The following is a 22774-nucleotide window of genomic DNA, read 5'->3' as shown; positions in this document are numbered from 1 at the left end:
GCATATACATACGTATATGTACATATATACATGTACATATACGTATATTTACATGGAAAATGCCACTCAATGGTCAAGATGACAAACTTCTCCATTATTTTAATATTTTGAATAATTTAAATTAAATAATTTAAATTTGAAATGGCTTCTTTTGCTGATTTTTTAAATTTTGTTTTGCATATGTTAATTCTTAAGAGGGCTTAAAGAAAGTGTGCAAAAGAAAGAAATGAGATATTTACTGAAAGACAACATGAGCAAAGGCTGTGGTTTGAGAAGAAAACTTAAAGCTTCTTCTTTAAGTAGTACAGAGAGGACTCCAGTGCTTATAAAGTTCCAAAAGATGAGATGATAAGTGTAAAACTACCTCCTGGCGTTCCTGCATGGGGTGCACTTGGGGCACGTGTTCCACCCACCCAGCCACAAGAGCGCAAAATCACCCCTCTCGCCTAAAAATTGTTCCAAATATAGATGGAGAAGGAAATACCATAATTGGTTCCACCCAGTTCTCCCTTATAATAACTGACCCTTGGGATAGTCTCTGGACATCTCCCCAAAAGGCATCAATATATAAAACTGACACTACCTCCTATCCATCTTCCCATCTATACATATGGCGAGCATATGAGCGCACAGTACATGAAGTCCATACTGCCATAAAACAACAGGAACAAACCTTAACTACCCACCTACAGCCACAGTCATCTCCGTTTTCCTGGCTCACCTTCCTTAAGGAAGGCATTACACTAGCCAACCTTTCCGGGCTAACCAACCTAACCTCGTGCCTCATGTGCGCCTCACTGGGACAAACCCCTTTTGTTGCTGTTCCCTATCCCTTCCCTCTCAAGACATCTGCCTCCACTTCTCCCTTCCCTCCCATCAAAGAGGTAAGTCTCTATACTCCACCTGATTTCACACAGCTGCCAATATGCTACTCTGTAGGCCAAAACTACTCTAACTGTAACCGGACCATACCGGTAACTACTAATTTAACAGCCCCACAGGGAACCTTTTTCTGGTATAACAAAACCCTAACAAAAACTCTCCATAATAGCCTGCCACCAACTCTCTTATGCCTCCCAGTAACCTTAGTTCCCCAACTAACTATCTACTCCCCGGCCAAATTTCAAATACAACAAATGCCACATCACCACACCCGCCGGGCTGCCTTTCTGCCCCTCGCCATAGGCCTCTCCCTTGCTAGTTCAGCACTGGCGGCTAGGTTAGGGGGGCAGAGCACTAAGCCACTCTCACCAAGCCTTAGCTCGCCTAACCTCGCAATTCCAAGCAGCTATTGATAACTCTGCTGAGTCCCTGACATCCCTCCAACGACAGATCACCTCTGTAGCCCAAGTTGCTTTGCAGAACCGAAAAGCTCTAGACCTGCTCACTGCTGAACGAGGAGTTTCTACAACGGCGCTTCCAAGAACTTACTCGAGCCACAGTTAATCAAATGCTACTACAGCCACTCATTCCAGACCCCTAGCCTCCTCCAGCCAACCTAACTCCTCATCCTTTTTCCCTTTCGCCGCCCAAAATCAGCAGGAAGTAGCCAGAAAGAAAGCCGCCGCCCCTTTTTCCTCTTTAAGGAGTTGGGAATGTCTGGTGGAGGACCTTTGGGCACCCCCCCCCCGCCCCCGCCACATGGAAAGTGCCTAACTTCCGGATGATGAAAGCCCCTCCTCCCTCCCAAGGAGGGTTCCTTATCTCACCGCCTTGGCTCGGCCGGATTCCAGCAGCCTTCTGGATGACGAAAGCTCCTCCTCCCTCGCAAGGAGGGTCCCTTATCTCCCTCTGTCTACTGCCTTGGCTCGGCCCGATTCCAGCAGCCTTCCGGCCGGGCAACCAACTGAACCAATCACCATCCGCCCCATCAGCTCTCCAGTAACTTCCAGCCCGACAAGCTCCCCGCCCGGCAGACATCCCCCCCCCACCCCACCCCGACAGTCAACCTGACTCATTGCCACCTGCCAAATCAGCTCTCCCACTCCCCCAATCCTTCTACCCCTATAAAAACCGCCAAACAAAGAAAGCCGGTGCGAGACTGCTGACTCTTCCCCCGTTACGAGTCCAGTCCGCCCGGAGACTCTCCAATAAAGCCTGAACTCCTCTTTCATCTGGTCTAATTCGGTCGCGCCTTGGGGTCCAAGTTATGAGGGTCCAGGCAGGTCAGACAATAAGAGATAAAAATCAAAAGAATCAAAGAAGAAACTAGTGTAGGAAAAGAGAATTAACAGATTGGCATGACACATAAAAGAATTTGCATTGGGCATTACATAATTATTCTATTATGATTAAATACATTTTACCAAAAATATGATGAAAAATTAAAGCACTAAAAGATGTGAAGATTCACAGATTAAAAATCTGGTCCTCATAAGAGGAGATGGAGTCTTACATTAGGGCAGAGGCAGTGGAATTGAATAAGCTTAAATGAGATATTTCATTTAAAGAAGTGCAGAAGTTCATCCTGTCTTCTCAACAAGCTATTGTTACTGCCACAGGAGAGTGTTATGCTGCTTCTTTAATGAGAAGACTCCAGATTTATGTTTGTACTTATGAAAGAATAAGATGTCTTTGGCTGTTTCAATTGTATTTTCAGTAGTCTTAACATCTACTCTGAAATAAAAGTTTTAAAGGCTAAAAAATGCATGAAGATACAGCCTAAACAATTATAATGATGGGCTCTAACTTGACCTCTATCAAATAAAAACATGTAACCTCATGAATCTAAAACATTGAAAGTGAGCAAATAAAATTGTTCAAAGCCATATAGGTCATAGAGATGTAAAAATTTTATTTTTTATCTTAAATTACTAACTTTTATGCTCTTTTTGTCCCTGTTCTCCTTTAAATAGTTACAATGTTTCTGTGAGACAGAAATAAGTTTAAATAGAAAATCGTAGTATTTCATTCTCACAGACAACAGTGGCTCAAAGCCAGATATGAACTCACACAAACAGGTTACATTAAATGGCTACATAAATGTGATACATAGTGCACAGAATTGTGTGCCTGCTCTTCAAACCCACAGTCGTGCTGTACGAAATGCCTGCCTCAGCCTACTCCTGACTGAAGCACAGCCAGTTTCCAAACTTAATGTTTGGAGTGGGAGAGACAAGTAAAGTTGGAGACATTTTTACCTCCTATAGCCTAAGGGCTGGCAATTGGATGTTCCAATTATCATGTAATCAGGGGTCAGAAAAGGGGCTGAAGATCAGGAAATGTATGAAAGTTTTGTGTTCAGATAGGACTTGTCACCCTCTCCCTTAAAGCAACATATGAACTCTCACTGGCAGATTTCCTGTGCCTTGTGTCCAAAATTCTGGTGGCAAGGCATCTTTTCTAATGCAAAAAATCAGACTACTGAAAGGAAACAGCTGTATTAGTCTATTTTCACAGTGATATAAAGAAATACCTGAGACTGGGTAATTTATAAAGGAGAAAGGATTAATTGACTCACAGTTCTGCATGGCTGGGGAGGCCTCAATAAACTTACAATTATGGCGGCATGCAAAGGGACCTTCTTCACATGGCAGCAGGAGACAAAGTGCAAAGGAGGAACTGTCAAACACATAAAACCATAAAATCTCCTGAGAACTCACTTGCTATCGTGGGAACAGCATGGGAAAAACCACTGCCTTGATCTAATAGCCTCCCCCTCCAGGTATCTCCCTTGATATGTGGGGATTTCAGGGATTACAATTTGAGATGAGATTTGGGTAGAGACACAAAGCCAAACCACGTAAAGAGCTAAACAGAAATTATCACAAAATGCTGATCCTTGAGATTATCTCACTGGAAAAGCTGGTTGTCTCCTGATTACCTTAGAGTGAAACCATTTACTTAATAAATTCGGCCCATGACATCAATTCTAATTCATATTTAATTCTATACTTTTAAGTATAAATGCCCCATCAGTATTTACAGACATTTGGAGGGGAAAAGCCTCCATCATAAAAGGGAAAAAACAGACAGAAAAGAAGAGGATGACAGTAGATCCTGTGAGAGACCTCAAGTTATAAATACTTTCAAAGATAATTTTAAAAACTTACACACACACACAGTGGTCATAATATTATTACATAGCTCAATAGCGTACTGTATCCTAGAAGACAGTGGAAATTACACTTTGAAATTCTGAAGGAATATTATGTCATCCTAGAATTCCATACCTAGGTAAATCTGTAAAGAGTTTTTTCCATTCAGAAAAATGTGAGAATTAATGAAAAAAAAACAGGAAGACATAGGATTCAGGGTACTGGGAATTCAACAGGAGAAAAGGAATGAGGAAAATACTCTGATGAAGACTTAAGGTAGCCCAAGAGGGCTTCCAACCACATAGAAGACAGAGGTCAGAGATGTGTAAAGAAAGACTACCGAAAAAACAATCTTAACTGATAGATTATTGGTGTTTGTGGGGGAATGTATTGATGTTTGGAAAAAAATTGACAGAAGTTTTGGACCCCTTGAAAACATTAACAACCTGACCAAATGAGAAAAAGAACAAATAAAAGCTTAATTCAAGGAGAAAAAAAATTCCAGATAGGAAAGGTAATCAAATTATAGAATATTAACTTTGTTTTTCCAAATGTAGTATCTGGACTGGCTGCCAGTGCACAAACTGTCCATTATTATGAGTCAAAGAAATACATATCTTGAACCAGAATACAAAAGTATGATAAGCATACTTTTTGTTCCACTGCTATTCTTTCTTCATACATTTCATTTTTTCTAGGGAGGAAGAAGTACATTGATTTTCTTTCTTTCAGGATTCTTTATTCTGTCATAAACTCAGCAGTTTGAGTACCAACACATTAGAATAGCTTATTGGCCATGAATTGCAAGAATTATGGCAAAAGTGTTGTAAGAATTGAGGGAAAATTGACACTAGCTAACAACGTAAGAGAGCTATAGTATTCAACTATATAAAAGGAAATTAAAATTTATCTAAAATGTATGAGTCAGAAACAGCAGTGTAAGAAAGGTATTATAATATATTTAGGTAAATCTTTTAAAAGCTGAAAATGCTAACATGGTTTCCTTTGTATAAGAAGAATAATAGGTAATGGTTACAGGGGACAGATGATTGCTATCTTTCATTGTAAGTTATTTAACACTAGCATATCTTCAAATATATACTTTTTTGATAAAACATAAATTAATGTTACATAAGGGATTTTATAAGAAATATAACTTTCAATAAGCATTTATTTCAATCAAATAATTTCACATATACTGAGAACTAATTAACTTATCAAAGATTGGAACATTTTAGGAAGTAAAAGAAACTAATTGAAACTGTATAAGAATTTTGAGAAGATAATTGAACATTATATAATAAAACATTAGATAAATCAGAAAATTAGAACAGATAAATATTAAAGAAAGAAAAACAATGGAGAGAAGAGGAAGAATAAAAATTGCATTAAAATTGAAGAGAGATATAAATTGTCACTAACATAAAATAAATGCAAAAATATAATACAGAAAACATGTCTTATAATTGTGAATATGACAGAAAGATATTGGGGACAAGAGATAAATACATTGTATAAATATCATAATACTTTGCCAATATCTACCAAGAACTTCATAAATCGCACATCTTGAACAGTGTACGCCTTGTCACAATTTTATAACTACTAACATCTTGAAGTAAACACATAACTTACTATTTTTAAAAACATTGATTTAACAAGAAAACGAATGAAAAAGAAATACATAGTAAATACGTGACTAGATTCAAAATCCCTGCGGAAAAATGACTCTTATTCCTAGAACTCTGCATCAGTTTCTGAACAGCCAAACTAAAATAGAAACTTCAGTCTCCTTGCAGAATGCTGACTAGATTAATTAAAGTGATAGAACTGACTGCTGTAATTGAATTACAGTCTTTTCTATGAGCAGTTATTGTGTTATTCTCTGTATTTTATTGACCCTTTCATGAGTTCTACTGCTAAGCCAATTCTAACCACTGCATCAACTGGAAAAATTCCACTTTCCACTGCCAGATCAATTATAGTCACACAGTCAATAGCTAGTACTTCAGTCTTTTTGATAAAAAGAATGTAAAAAGGAAAAGAAAAGAAACTACTAAAGCACAAAGCAGAAATAATAATATTTCTGTATCCTTTTAAAGAAAGCATATCTAATTTAGCACATAAATATTCACATTGGATATAAGCTTCAATAATAAAATTTCTATAGAAATATTTTCAAAGTAATTGTTTAACCTATTTTAATTGACTCCTAGCAGATTATTTGACAGTTTACACTTAAGATTTCTTATATACTTATTACGAGAATCTCTTGTGCTAGATATATACATCAGACTGAAACAATTTACAATATCTAGATTTCACATTGAGCCTGGGACCTGTTGGCTGCCCTTCTATTTCATTATTTCTCCTGCCTCATTAATAATTTTCTTGTTTCAAAGTCATACCACCTTTTCTTTTCCTTCTATTATGATATAACTCTTTAATAAATTTCCATTATTCTCAATACTTTCAAAATTAAGTTTTTATTTTTCTTAATTTTTATTATCCCAAATGACTATAGCTAGTATTTTTAAGTCACTAATAATGCATTTGTTTAAATATCTTTGATCTCTAAAATATAATGACATTTGTCTACATAATTATAATTCAGAACACCCAAGGGACCAAACTTCCAACTGTCCAATTTTAAAATTATCTTTTGTGACACTAAATACTTTACTTCTGTATTTTTCTCTTCCCAGTTTTATTGAGAATTTATTACCTTAGGAAACTATTTCCTAAGTACCTTGATTCCTGGATTGGTCAGAAACTAGTGGAGTTTCTCCCTTGAAGCACATTATTTAGATTAGTCTCTAGGAGCATCTTTTCAGTTTTGGTATGATAAACATGGTACATGCCTGTATAAATGATTAAAAATACACCTCAACATCAGCTGTATCCCTTTGTGTCCGATGCCAGTTAGGTTACAGTGAAAATATTTAGATAAAACAAATTGCAGGAGACATTTCTGCAGCATTAAAGAAATTCCTAGAGAGTGTTTTATACCATCACCAAATATTGTCTAGCTTCTCCGGATTGCTAAGATTTATAGGGAGATAGAATTAGTGAAATCCTTTGAATTATTATGATTTAGGTTTTCATTAGAATATTGTAGGGAAATCCCTCATAGTTTAGAGTTGTTAGTGAGATTAGAATATGTAGTACTAAAATTATTCCTCTAATATTTGCTTGATATAGTTTATCTATCAGAGGGTGTATTGTAGGTGGTGAATGAGATCATGGAGCCCTGAAGAGGACATAATAGGTTTTCTTTTTTGCCATTTTGCCAAAAGATAGCGTATTATCTCTCATTTAGTAAAAATATAAAATTCTAGTTAAATATTTTTTTAAGTATATGAATAAGCTTTTACAAAATAAAAGAAGTCTTCATGATACTGTGGTAAACAGAATGATAGTTCCCAAGATACTCATGCCATAATCCCTGGAACCTGCACAAAGGGGATTTTGCAGGTGTAACTAAGGTCATGGACCTTGAGATGTGGACATTATGCTAGATTATCCATGTGAGCCAAATTGATAGCACAAATCACTAAATGCAAAGATCCTGTCTCAGCTGTGAGTAGAGAGAGATGTGAAAACAAAAAAAGGGTCAGAGAAAGCAATGCCACTGGCCTTAAAGGTGAAAGGGAATCACAAGTCAAGGAATGCTAGTGGCTTCAAGAGAATGAAAAAGGGAAGAAAATGGATTCTGCTCCAGGGAATTCAGAAAGGAAATCCTCAATTTTAGCCTAATGAGGTCCAGGTCAGACTTCTAAACTGCCAAACTGCAAGTTAATTCATTACAACAGTAAGAAAACGAACAGAGCCAGTAATTAACTGAATCCAGGGAAGTGATTACTGTCTCCACAGGATAGCTTGAGGCATCTATCAATACATGGTAGATTAAAGTTCTGGCTTTAATGCCCATGTAAAGAGAATGAGACATGTCTTTGAACCCCTTTAGGGTAAAGATTTTTTAAATATAAAAATTTTAAACTTCTTGGGGAGGAGTGTAAAAAAAATTGAAACTTCAGACAAACATAGAAAATTGGTCTAGATGATCCTTGGTTCTGACTTGAATTACAATGGCCTGCTCTCCTGGAATTAGCAGCCATGGCCAGCCAATGAGTGAATGGAAAAGCTGAATCTATACATGGTATAAAAATAAAAACAAAACAAGCCAAAAAGCAAACTACAGTTCAATCTTAATATGCTTTAGATATTGATGTTATCAGATAAAAGACATACAATGACTAGTACATAAATTATTTTTTAAAAGAGGAACTTTTTTTCAAAAAGCATAAATTAAAAAATACTATCAAAATGACCAGATATGATTAAACTATAACTTCTGAATAGAAAATATTAATCTGAAATTAGGCTTAAATGAAGAGAAAGTTAATTACTAAAAGATAAAACAAAAAAAAGACACCAAATGCAACAGAGAGAAAGGAGAGGGATATATGAGAGAGAAGTCCAAAAATGTCTAATTATAATTTCAAGAAGAAAATTAAGAAATATTTGGGTAAAAGGCAATATTTGAGGATATAATAGTTGAGGATATTTTCTAAAATGAATAAAAGACTCTTTTTTAGATTCAAGAAACTTAAAAAACTTGTCCTAGTGAAAAATATATATTCACCTAGGTTCATTATAACAAAAGTACAAAATAACAAATAAATTGAGGTAATATTAATAATAGCAGAAGAATAATGGGAACTAATAACTTTTATAAATAATAACACTAAATATTTTATATGTCAAGGAAGAAAATATGACAAAGGTGGTGTAATATGTAGAATTAAGTGCCAATGAAAATGACATGTCAAAGTTTATAGAATGCATTAATGCCTGTACTTAATAAAAATATATAGCATTAATTATGAATACACTAAATGAATGAAAAACTAACAAAATAGAAAGAAAGCAAGTAGAAAAGCAAATTAAAGAAAATAACACAAAGTAAAATTAATATAACAGGATAACACATAGTAAAAAGGGTCATTTAAAAAGTGATCATTTGAAAAGATTAAGTGTGACATAGCTCTGGAATGATCGACCAAGGACAGTAGAGAAAAGGCTCCCCAAAAATTATACCTGGAAAGAAAGTGGGACATAGGCAGACATACAGCAAAACTTTTAAAATAACAGGACAATTAAATGGATTAATTTTCCTTCTCTGAAATTTTATGGCATATATAAGCACTACCTAAAGAGAACAAAAACTGTAATAGAAACAGTAACAGCTACATATTTAATTTTACTAAGATTTTGTTTTTGACATAAAATGCTATATGTTAGAAACTGGCACTGTAATATAACGTATATTATATTCGTTATAATATAACGAATTACATTCGAATCTCAACTTTTTAAACTATCATTTGTGCCCACACCAGTCACAGAGCACAGGTGTGTTCTATTTAGAGTAATACTACTAAGTAAATGGATTCAGCAATCATTCATTATTTTTGTAGATAATCTAGTCTTAACCACACTTGTTTCCTTGTTACTCTTCTGAGGTATTTCCAGAGGGCCAGGGTAAGAGAGGCACATGATCTACTTAATCCCTAACCTTTTCCCTCATCTTGTTCCTATTGTTCATTTCTGTGTTCCACCAGCCCTGCTGTGGTCCAAATGCTTATATCCTCCAAAAATTATTCTGTTGAAACATAATTACCAAGGTGATGGTATTAGGAGGTAGTCTGGGGGAATGGTTAGGTCATGAAGGTGGAGGTCTTGTTAGTGTGATTTCTGCCCTTTTAAAAGAGTCCTCAGAAAGCTGCCTTGCTTATGCAAGGATGAAGGATGAAGCTAGGAGACACAATCTATGAATCAGAGAGCCAGAGAATGAGCCTCCAACACCAAATCTGCTGGTGCCTTGATCTTACATTTCCCAGCCTTCAGAACTGTGAGAAATTAATTTCTGTTATTTACAAGTGACCCAGCCTATGGTATTTGGTGACAGTAACCTGAATGGATGAAGACAAGCCCTACCCTTGTTTTGTACCTCATTATTCTCTCTCCACATCACTGCCGTTGAAAAGTCCTTTTTGGATGACCGAATATTTTCATTCATTTCTGTCAGCAGCTCTTTCAGTGGGTTTTTCTACGGTGGTACTGCTGCTCCCATTCCATTCTGTTCTTTATTTCTCACCACACTCTCATGGTGTTACATGCACTCTTCAAGAATGGGCCCACTAGAAAATGACAAGGAACAGTCCTTGCTTAAATTACTTGTGAAATCATGCTGCTTCCATCCTTTCAGGCTTGCTGCAGAGTGTGGCCTGAACTCTTTATTTACAGTAAGTTTCTTTCAAAAGTTCTAGTGTCTTACCTTCAAGCCTGGCCTACAGCTCAGATTTCTCATCCATCTAACCAATCTGCACACACCTTGAAAACAACTTTGGGTTGGATTAAATTACGAATTGTTTCACCCATGAAAATCAATGAATGTGGCTATTTCAAAGTCCCAAAACTGTTCTTCACACTTAAGAATTTTTCTGAAACATCTTTGGCTATAGGCTGGTTTATGTTGAAAAGATACTATCATTTATGACCTAATTAAAACACTGTATTAAGTAGTGATTATTTGTCTTTGACAAAATATTTAGATTTTATATAGAAACTTGATTCTGCTCTCTTTATTTCTGTAGTGCTCTTCTCTTGTATTTATTATAATTTTAGGCTTTCATAGACAATTTGTTACTTTTCACGTCTGCTTTATGTAAGAGTAAAAACACTGACAATATATTTTATTCTATTTTCTTTTGTTTTACTTTAATTTGAAGATTCATCAAAGTGTCATCTACCTGAATAATACTGATCCCTCAGAATTGCTGTAGAGGTGGCAATATGATTTTGAATACCATCTTTGAGTAATTTTTTAAAGTCAGTGCAAAGCCACATTATATTTGTTGAGGCTTTAACTGTTTATAAAGCACTTTTGTATACCTTATGTACCACAATTGTTGCAAGAAGCCCTCTGATGTAGACAGAACAGAGTAAGCGGTTTTTCATAAGTTCAGTCATATGAATGGTAACATTCAAAAACAGAATCCAGAACATTTATGATACATAAAGTCTTAGAGTCATTCTCTGTGTTCTTTTACTTACATTCAACCCATAGTCTAATCTTGTTATTTCTTTAAAAATATCTTTTAATCTTTTCTTCCTCTTTACTTGTATTACCAACCCTGTATGTAACATAATTATCAACTTGTAACTAGAGTGGCGTAATAATCAGCTATTTTGTCCCTTTCTGCACTACCCCCAATTCTAACTGTGAACTATGGCCAAATTAATCCACCTATGATGCTACAATTATATTATTACTTCCTTATTCATATATTTCAAGGGTTCATTGTTGCCTAAAGTATGAATTCTGCATATCTTGACCCGCCTTCCACCTGCTTAGAAGTCTTAGTAACACTACTTGTTTCATCCTGAAGGATCAGGGAGGTGTATTATAAAAGACTGCCAACCTCAGAATCAGAGAGACTTCAGTAAAATCCCTCTTCTGCCAATTCCTACTATGTGACACTGGCTTGCTTATATCCTCCATTAACTGAACTCTAAAGTGAGGACAGTTGTATTTAAACCATCATATTGTTTCAATTTTTTAATGTATAAAAATATACTGCATATCATGAGTAAGGGGTCGTAATCATTACTTATTATCAAAGGTTATTTTCTACTATTACTTAATACCAAATTGTTATCTTAACACAATTTATCAACACAATTTAAGAACCTTATGAAAATAATTTTTCTTGCCACATATGTTATCTTTATTTGCCTACTTGCATGATGTTATGCCCCCAAAAAAATCTCAGAACAGGAGGAGGTAAAGACAGGTGTAACATTAAAAAGAGTATGATAAAATAGCTTTGAGAACTCAGTAAGTTAACAATTTTTATCTTAATAAATAAATATACAAAAATAATGACACCAACAGTATAATTTTATGAATTTAAAGTTTATTAGCAACAAAAGTAAATGAGTAAATGAGTAGAATCTCTATTTTGATAGAGATTATAATAACGCTGATAAATATGCTCAAAGTGGATGTATAAAAGGACAGGAAAAGTAAATGAATAGAAAACTACCTCTATGTGTTTTCAAATATGATGAGTTTTGGTTGTAAAATCAATCAACCAAGAAAAAATATTAATCTTTGCTATAATAAATTTATCAGTGAATAACAAAATGACTATCAGTATATTCAAATATTAGTTTGCTATATAAACCTGCCTATCATTTTATTTAGTTCCTTATAAAGGTAATGATCTATTTCTTCTAGCCTCCATTAAACTTTTATAAGATCAATGATGCCAGATAATGTACATTTTCATTGGTTTACCAATTACTTATTTTTATATTCTATCAGTAAGCATATTTTTGCATTTACTAGCAGTAAGTCTAAATATTTCAGTAACTCATGGTCCAGTAAATGCAATTAGTATAAAATGTATTTTTGCTGCAGATGAGCAAATTAGAAATTAAGCTATTAGTAAATCAATCCAGGAATATTGCAAGGGTAACAGAAATGGATAATCATAATAACAGTGCCATGATAGTGAATGAAGAAAGAGGGTTTGTGAAAACAAGTGTCTGATGTTTTAACGACTAAAGATGGGGAACACTAGATTACCGGTCTGTTTTCTGATAATGACTCACATACCAGATGGAATTTTACAGCAATAGGGTAGCATAGCCATACATTCACAAGGAGAAAAAGGGTAGATTTTTACTATGTTAGGAAATGGTTACATGAGATAATGTGGTGAGCATGGCTCTCTTGACTCTATTAATCCCAGTGTTGAACTAAAATGTTAGTAATTTTCCCATCATACTTATAAAGCCTGAGCACTATTAGAGAGCTCCAATTTTCTTATCTGTGAAATAGAGGCAAAGATTTCACAGGATCATCTTGAATAACATATAAAATAAAATATGTAAAATAATCAATTCAATGTAAAATTGCTGATTGTTTGGCCCAAGACTGCTGCATCCACAGCCTTAGTAATAACAACATTATCCTTTTAGTTGTTGACACCAAAAAACTTAGACTCATCCTTGACTCCTCTCTTTTGTTCACAAGTCTACATCCAATCTATTATGGAATCCTTTTGGTTTCACCTTCAAAATATATCCAGAATCTTTTTAGGTTTTCACCACTGCCACTTCCACCACCATGACCCCAGCCTCTTCATTTAGCCATTGGTTCACTACAATAACCTCCATCTATCTGAATGTGTCTACCTATGCCCTCCTCAATGACTCTCAATTCAGCATCCAGAATGATGTGCTAAAATACATCCCGTGATGTCACTCTGTACAAAGCCCTGCAATACACAGACCTTTTAATTAAAACAAATGAAAAATTCCATACAGCAACTTGTGATCACATCTCTCATTACCCCGGCTTTGCTCACTCTTGCTCCAGCCCTCCTGATGTCCTCAGTCCCAAGGATAGGCCAGCATGCTGCCCACATAAGAGCATGTGGCTTTAGTACTTTTCTCAACCTGGAACACTGTTTCCCAGATATCATGTGATAAATTTCTTCACATCCTTCAATCCTTTGCTCAAATCTCTACTTTCAAACTTGTTACTCTTCCCTTGTTCCCTCACTCCCGCCTGCCTTCAGCCCCTGTACTCTTTATTTCTTAAACCTGCTATAATGTCTCTGATTTTCCATACTAGTCATTTCACCATCTCCCTGCTAGAGTGTAAGCTCTACAATAGCAGGGGACTTCTTAATTTTGTCCACTGAAATGCTCCAAGCCCCCGAAACAGCGCCTGTAATATTATAAGTCCTCTCTACATATTTGAGAAATATTATATGAAGAAATGTTCTATAAACTTATTGACTGTGTTAACAAAATTTGATAATGGTGTTTGTGCAAGCACCTCTACGTAGGTGACAATTAATACTCTCCCTTCTTTTCTCTATTTACAGCAACTGAATGTCCTATTAATTTCATAAATAATTAGTTTCATTTATTCACAGGAAACATCCACAATAAAGAATTAGAGATCCTATATCTTTTTAGAGGCCTAATAATTATTGTTTAGAATTCTGAATCATATTAATGAAAGAATTAAAATAAAATAAAAAAGTATACTATATGTAATATTAAAGTGATTTTGAACCATAAATTTCTTTTAATTAGTAAGTTAGTAATAATTCACTGAGATGAAGAAATAGTGCCTTTTCCTAGTTTGAAGCAGGTTCAATGAGACTTGTACTATGAATCCAGAATATCGTACTTTGGAGTTGTTTACAGATTCTTTCCCTGATAACATTGCTATTATTACCAGGATTTACTGCAACTGTTTTACTTTATATACTTTTAAATTTTTGACTATATTTATTTTTGTAGTAACACAGCTTAAAGCAAACATATTATACAACTATACAAAAACATATTCACCTATATGCAAATTATATATGCTTTTATCTATTTTAAATCTACCTAAAACATTTTGTGTGAAAAACTGATAGACAAATACACGCAGGGTTGACACCGAGTCAGGACCATCTAAATCACAGTGTTCCTTCTGCACATCTTGTCCCACTAAACAGTTTCAGGGCAATTACACACATGGAGCTGTTGTCTCCTATGATAACACTGCCAGCAGCTCATAATCAGTTCCAGTGGTCTTCTGGAAAGCACCAACCATTTTGTCATAGGCAGTAAAAATCATCAGTAGCTTATTTTGAATCCTGCTTTATGATTTCCTGCACACTGGCAGCAGCTTCTCCTACTTTAATCTCATCAGCTTTCTCTATTATTGAAGGTAACAGCTAATAACATTATAAAGCAATTTTCTGAAAATAATTCTGACATAATTTTGTTAGCCATTTGATGATTATTTTCCTTATAAAATGTGTAAGAATAGGTGAATTTTTAAGGTAATTCAGTAAGGTTGAGTTTGAGATACTGAAAAATTAATTGACTCTCACCACTTTATGGCTTCTTATATTTCCTAAAGGTAAGCAAAAATGTAAAGTTAGCTTTAAAAAATAAACTATGGATTAAAAATAGATTATTTTCTTAATTGGACTCAATACAATTATTTTTACTTACTTAAACTTTACAGGTTATTTTTCAGGAAGAAAAATCAAACAAATTTTAAAATCTTGACAAACATTAAACAGACAAAAACAATAGGTCTTTCCCCTTCACTCTACTTTATCACCCTGAGAAATGGGGTCTTCACGTAAATATGTTTTAAAATGAGGTGACAGTTTAAATATTGGCAATTATCTTGCTAGAACTACTTATTTATAAATGGTTTACATTTAAAGCTAGTTCAAGCAATTTTTTCCCATTTGAAATAATCACAGCAAATAATTTCTCACTTTAGGAGGATCAGTCCACTACGACAGGTAGTCTTAGCATTATTGTCTTCTGTTTTTCATATCTAGGAAATAATGTCTTGTATTCAAACATAATTTCAAAGTATTTCAACTATCAACACTTTATCCCCTCATGTCCATTCTCACAAGGAATCCTAGCTTCCCCAGACAGGAAGAAGATTTTTTAAAAATAAAAATATTAATCAAGATAAAATACTTGAGGGGGAAATTTTGCCTTGTTAGTGTCAAATCAACTCAACCACCATAGCAGGACCACTTGTTAATGTTGATTTATTTTTCTTCTTATTATTAGTCACTTCGGCACTTTCTAGATGTGTTTGCATACTGACATGCTTAATTTAATTCAAACAACATCCTAGATTCCATAGCTCATAATCTTATTGAAATGCTCTTTTCTCTGGTTATCAGTATGGATGATGCCATTAACTTTATTATACAAATACATATTTCAATTTACTTGTAATGTTTTCTAATTTTATATTAAAGGTAAGATGAATATTCAAGATAGAATTACAATTTACTTTCACATTTGTATCTGTCTAGTAGTTCTCCTTAAGTTACTGTTTATTTTGAAAATTACAAGTCAAAAATAACATTCAGAAAAACTAACTGCTTCTGAAATGAACCCAAAGAGAAGCGAGGCAATTTCATCCTACATTATTAAAATATTCTGGCAGAGATTTCAAAAACATTTTTTGTTTGTACAATCACAGTTCATTTTCATATTGTTGGCTCTCAGTTACTACTGCTAAATATAGGAATCTAAGATATAAATAAACCAAGAAAGTTTAATCTCTAAATATCATTTATGTTTTACTTTGAAATTCATTATGTAACATCCTATGGCATACTTGCCTTCTAAGTCTCATTTGTATGGCCTAATATAATCAGGTTATTTAATGTAGCCAGATTGCAGTAGTCCTTCCTTCCCTATTAGAGATAAATTCCAAGACTCCCAGTGGATGCTTGAAACTTCAAGTAGTACAGAAAGAACTATATATACTATGTTTTCTTTGTATACATACATACTTGTGATAAAGTTTAATTATAAAATAGGCACAATAAATAACAATAACTAATAATCAAATAGATCATTTATAAAAATATGCCAGCATCACTACTCTTATGTTTTGGGGCCAATATTAAGTAAAATAAGGGTTATTTGAGTCCAAGCACTATAATACCAGGACAGTCAATCTGATGACCAACTATTTAGTTACTAACAGGCAAATAGTGTATACAGCATGTGGATATGTGAAGCAAAGGGATGATTCACATCCCAGGCAGAATGGAGCAGAGAGGCACATGATTTTATCACACTACTCAGAATGGTGTGATTTGAAACATGAAAACAGGAAATTTTTATTTAATATTTTCAGACAGCAGTGTACCTTAGGTAACTGAAATTGTGGAAAAGTATTTGAAACCACAGATAAAAGGAGACTGTTGAACTAATTTTTGTCTCTTTAATATCAGCTGCTTCAGAGGTAAGAAAAGACTTAATTTGGGTTGCACTTTTATAAAATTACGTATTTCCAAATATGCCATCCTCCCCAAAATTAAGAGTGTAATTTTGCTGCTTTCTGGGGAATACATACATATCTAGGGACTAATACAACGTCATGGGATATGGCATAAAGGTAAGGTGAACAGAAAAAAAAATTTCTCCCCTTGTATAGATTATTCAAATATTTAGTGTAATTATACATATCTGTTCTCATGTTTGAATGCAGAGAACAGGGTTGATATATGGATTAGACTACAAATACAGAAAAATAGAAATATATTTCATATGGTTTAATACTTAAATTTACTTCATTTCCACATCAACTCTCTTCTTACCACATTGACACTTTATCTTTTTAAAAAGTTTAGTGGCTCTTTTTAAAAGACAGGTGATCACTTGATATAATGAAACACAAGCACTTTGTGAATTAGGACTCTTGACAGTAACGGATTGTTATGCCCTTATCAAAAGACTACACATGTGCCTTGCCTGGACATCAAAACTAATTAAAGTAGGCTATTTTTCCTTGGAAACAATAGGACTTTAAGAATTACTTATTTTCTTACATTTTACTTTTTTTGAGGGGAGTAGATTTAGGTAGGAAAATCTTACTATACTTTTGTAATACATTTTTTCTCATTCACTCATTAGAACAGATTACTAGCAGAATATCACATAACTCTTACTAACATGGAATATTAGATGAGGCAATACCACTAGCCAATTTCTAAAAGCAAAACAAAGTTTTTACAACAGTAATAATGGTAATAATAATTACTAGCATATCTAAATGCCTACTAGAAAGTATATTCTACTAAGCAATTGCCTGCATTATCTGTTTCTACTGCCTCAAAAATTCTGCCAGCTGAATGCTATAATTTCCAGTTTATAGATAAACTAATAGATCAATAGAGAAAAAATCAGAGGTACTATTCAGACGATGTCCAACTTCAGAAGCTAAACTTTAAAACTTTGTAGTAAAGTAGTTTCTTGAGAGTTTATCTATTATGACAGTGATATATCTATTTAAAATATAATTTTTAATATAATTAATATAATTTACAATGTATTTTTAAAAATAATTGCTTTTATTTTCTTGTTGTTTATTATTTTATTTTAATTATTTTTTATTATCCCTAAAAAAGTAGAAATTAGGTACTACCAAGGAAAAACAAAGGTATCTTTTATCAGTTTTAAGACCATGCTAACAAATGTATACCAAAGGAAAATTTTAAAAAGCAGGCTTTGTGAAGAAAAAGGTTTCTAAATTACAAAGATCCTACTTGACCAAGACAGTTTGAATGTTGTCCTCAGCTTGAATAAACTTTAGACAGGTTTCTTCCTGACTATAGGGCCCTGATATCTCTTAGAGTATTTACTTTATAAAACCTCCAATAGCACATTCCTTTTCTGAACTTTGAGATGTAAATCTTCTACAACACAGGAATATTTTTCTCAAAGACATGGAAGTCATCACTTTGAAATCTAATCATCAACAAAGAGGGATCCTCTGTTTCCCAGCCTCTGTGGAAAGGCAGGAATATAACTTTTATAAGAGACAATCATCAAACCCAGATGGCCTAGATGGCCTAATCATATTGAGCAACTTTCCCATAACTTGCTTCAGGACTTTTTCATTAGTTCATCACAGCATTTGAGTTTTGTTTCAGCAAAGTTGAGTTCAGTCCCTCCCTTATTGCAATAGTCTTGAATAAAGTTTTCCTTGCTGTTTTTAACAACTGTCCAGTACATTTTTTTCTTACATGCCAAGAGTCAGGTCATGAAGGCTATAACTTAATTATTATTTTTTCTTTCATGTAGGAAGATACTCCTTCCAAAGCTAAGCTGTAGACATTTTACCTCCAGGAAGAAATAAGATATGATGAAGAAAAGCACACTCCAGAAGGTATGCACCTGTAGAGTGAGTGCTCTGCTTCAGCCCTACAGAAGATTGAGAAAGTGAAGGTGCAAGCCAGAGGAAGGTCTGCCATGGCTTCACTTCCCCAGACCCAGACCTCAGTGGAATAGTGAGAAATACCCTGGAGTTCTAAGAAACTTTTGAATCATGTATTGCTCAGGGTTCTCCAGAGAAATAGAACCAATAGTTTATAAATATAGATATCTGAAGGGAGGGAGATTGATTTGTTATAGGAATATGTACATATACACACATACATACAGGTGTGTATATATATGTGCACATATATACTCATGTATACATACATGTATGCATACATACATGTGTATATACATATATATACACACCTGTATGTGTGTGTGTATATATATGTACCTGTATGTGTGTATGTATATTCACCTACGTGTGTATATATATGTGCGTGTGTGTGTGTGTGTATGTTTCTCTCTTTCCCACATGAATTGTGTCACATGATTATGGAGCTGAGGGGTTTCACCATCTGCCTTCTAGAAGCTGGAGAACCAGGAAAGTCAGTGTTGTAAGTAGATCAAAATCCAGAAGCCTGAGAACAAGTAGGGCCAATGGTGTGAAGATCCAAGAACCAGGAGCTCCAAAGTCAATGAAAGGAGAAAATAAATGTCCCAGCTCAAGAAAAGAAAGAGAGAGAATTTGCCATTCCCCTGCCTTTTTGTCCTATTCATACCCTCAGTGGATTAGATAATATTTGCCCACGTAGGTGACAGTAGAACCTATTTATTCAGTCTACTTATTCAGTGCTAATCTCTTCAAGAAACACTCTCATAGACACATATAGAAATAAAGTTTTATCAGCTATCTAGCCATCCCTTAGCTCAAGTAAGGTTACACATCAAATTAACAATCACAAACCGTTTCCAGCTTCAGTCTCTGACTCCCCAAGGAGCTATGTGCCACATGGGAGGTCACATCAGGAGACTGGTGTAATGTTGTGGTCTGGCCAAAGGAGTTCAACTCTTCAAGATCATCCTTGGCCCCTAAGCAGCATGAAAGGTCTACAGAATTCAAAAATACTTTGTAGAGAGAGACAAAACATATCTTGTAATTCAAGCTGGTGGATTTTAAAACTCACTATGGTGTGTGTAAAGAGTTCAGGTGGTTTAAAATTTCAGCCAGAAAGAAATTAACACCATCATAAATCAGGTGGAGCTATGCCAGTTGGAAAGCCTGCTAGATTCTGCACAACCTTAAGAAGGCAACACTCAAATGCACCACCTATAGACATCTTTAGCTGATGCCAGCAAGGCATGCTGAAACCAAAAAGACAGGTGAGCTGCACAGAGGCCCAAGAAGAGACAGAGAGCTTCAATCCTGTGACCCTTTAGACTCAAGGCCAGTGAGAGGAGGAGAAAGGCAATCTCTGATACTTCACTTTTACCTAGGAAGTTAACTGTTTTGGAATATAAGATCATGAAAATTATTATTAGATCAATTAAATAAAATGAAGTCAAAGTTTTATTTGCAAACGGTGAATATATTGCCATCCATTCTGTATTCCTCAAACTCTCCCCAAAACTAGTTATATTAATGTAGGTAAATTCCCCAAACTCTGATAAACACTCAATTTTATTACAGTGATATCATTAAGCACATATAATGCTAGTTAGCACTTAAAATGTCATGATCACAAGACATACTCAATAAAACAATCCCCATTATTTTGTTGTGCACTAGATGTGGTGTCAGAGATTGTATGTAGAAACCACAAAATGAAAACCTTTGTTCTCATATAGTTTACGCACAGATGAACAAACTATAGCCCCCAAGCCAAATATAGTCCACCACCTACTTTCATAAATGAATTTCTTTGGAGCATAGCTGCACCCATCTGTTCACCTACTGTGTATGGCTGAAAGAACTGTGTTTGTAGAGATGTTACTGGCAAAAGCAACTTGACACAGTTGAAGGACTGAAAGATTAGCAGAGTAACAGTGCAAAGAGCCTAGACAAGGCTTGTGAGGTAAAATGAAAACCAGTTTACTCAAGGCCTTATCAACTTCATGTTAAGGGTTTGAGGTTTTATTCTAAAAGCAGTAGGTACCCACTGAAGGTGTTTAAGCTTAGAGCGTAGGAACGAAGACGGGAGAAGGGCTTGACTGTGACATGATATAATTTGCAATTTGAAGAAAATCAAAATGGGCCAAAAACTTTAACAGATACCTCGCTAAAGAAAATATACATATGGCAAATGAGCATATGAAGACACATTTTACATCATATGTCATTGGGGAAATACAAATTAAAACAATGAGATACCACTGCTGACTTACTAGAATGACCAAAATTCAGAACACTGGACAACACCAAGTGCTGACCAGGATGTGGAGCAATAGGAACTCTGATTCACTGCCAGGGGGAAGTCAAAATGGTACATTCACTTTTCGAGACAGTTTGGCAGTCACTTACGAAACTAAATATATTCTTATCATACGATCCAGCAATCATGTTCTATATTTATCCAAAAGAGTTGAAAATTTATGTCCACACAAAAATCTGCACCTTTATTCAAAATTAGCAAAACTCAAAAGCAACCAAGATGTCCTTTCATGGGTGAATGGGTAAATAAACTTGTTACATCCAGAGAATGGAATATTAGTCAGTGTTAAACATAAATGAGTTCTACAAAGCCATGAAGTGACATGGAGGAAATGTAAATGAATCTTACTAAGTAAAATAAAGGAATCTAAAAAGGCTGTATAATGTAAGATAAAAACTATATGAAATTCCTAAAAAGGCAAAGGTATGAACAGTAAAACGATCAGTGGTTGCCAGGTATTAGGAGGTAGGAAGAGAGGAATGAATAGTCACAGCAGGGAGGAATATTAGAGCAATGAAACTACTCTGTATGATACTGTAATGGTGAATACATGTCTTTATATATTTGTCCAGACTCTAGAATGTTCAACACGGATATTAACCCACATGTAAACTATGCACTTTGGGTGAGAATGTGCATCAAGACAGTTTAATCAGTTGTAGCTAATGTACCATTCTGGAGGAGGGTATTAATCAGGGAGATTATGAATGTATAGGGGCAGAAGTGTATGGGAAGCCTCTGTATCTTCTCAATTTTGCTGTAGACCTAAAATTACCCTAATAAAGTTTTTTAAAAATTTAATTTGAAAATAAAATTATCATTCATTTTTTTGAAAAATAAAAATTGAGTTAACACATGGTAAAAGGAAATAGGGCCCACAGTGTTAGCTTAACCAGATGAGAGAAGATAGTAGATTGAAATATGAAAGAATTCCAAATATATAGTAGATACATAGTAGATGTTTAGGAGTTAGAGTTATCAGAAATGGATAATGGGATTGAAAAGAGATTACAAAAAATAAGGTAAAAAATTATTTCCAATAGAGTTTCCATATCTAGAACATATTCATTTAGTGTTCCCCACCCCACTGCATGTTTTATATAAATGTGGGTGAATTATTAGTGTTAGTCAGTGTTCTCAAAACATTACAAATGAATAAAGAAAAAATGATTTCTAAAAAAGGTAGCCAAATAGCTGACATTTAAACAAATCCATGTTAATATTTGATTTCTTAAAATTTTAAATGTATAGATATAATTTTATCAGGTAGAATTATAGTCTCAATTTATCCCAAGAACATTTTAAGCAAAATTTTACAATAAATATGAAAATGGCTTTATAATATCATTATCAACATCATAACAATTGTCCCTTTTTCCAAATACATGTATTGATTTCTTCAATATTCAGAAGTATGGGTATTATAAAATAATAGAGTGAAATAGATTATGAAAATATTTTGTTTGATGAATGATGTGGTGATCATCTGAACTAGAAAGAAAAGAGCAGGAGCATAGCATAGCAACATACATTATTATGCAAATTATTAAATAATGAAACTTTGAATGT

At 34.4% G+C, this 22774-nt stretch overlaps 2 long non-coding RNA genes across 4 annotated transcripts in view; one reads left to right on the top strand and one right to left on the bottom strand.

Moving 5' to 3' along the window:
- The window catches only part of LOC105728796 (uncharacterized), a 324891-nt gene extending 302556 nt beyond the window's left edge, over nt 1–22335 (top strand). For both annotated transcript variants that reach the window (XR_010338570.1, XR_001110135.3), the window contains one exon: nt 18756–22335. This is a non-coding gene — a long non-coding RNA (uncharacterized LOC105728796). The remainder of the gene's footprint in view (nt 1–18755) is intronic.
- The window catches only part of LOC105728793 (uncharacterized), an 84900-nt gene that overhangs the window by 26619 nt on the left and 35507 nt on the right, over nt 1–22774 (bottom strand). The gene's annotated exons all lie outside the window — the stretch shown is intronic.

This window comes from Aotus nancymaae, unplaced genomic scaffold, assembly GCF_030222135.1.
Source record: "Aotus nancymaae isolate 86718 unplaced genomic scaffold, 86718_ANA_hifiasm-v0.15.2.pri h1tg000062l, whole genome shotgun sequence".
Taxonomy (NCBI): Eukaryota; Metazoa; Chordata; class Mammalia; order Primates; family Aotidae; genus Aotus; species Aotus nancymaae.
The sequence above is the reverse complement of the archived record's forward strand: the minus strand, read 5'-3'. Positions and strand labels throughout refer to the sequence as shown.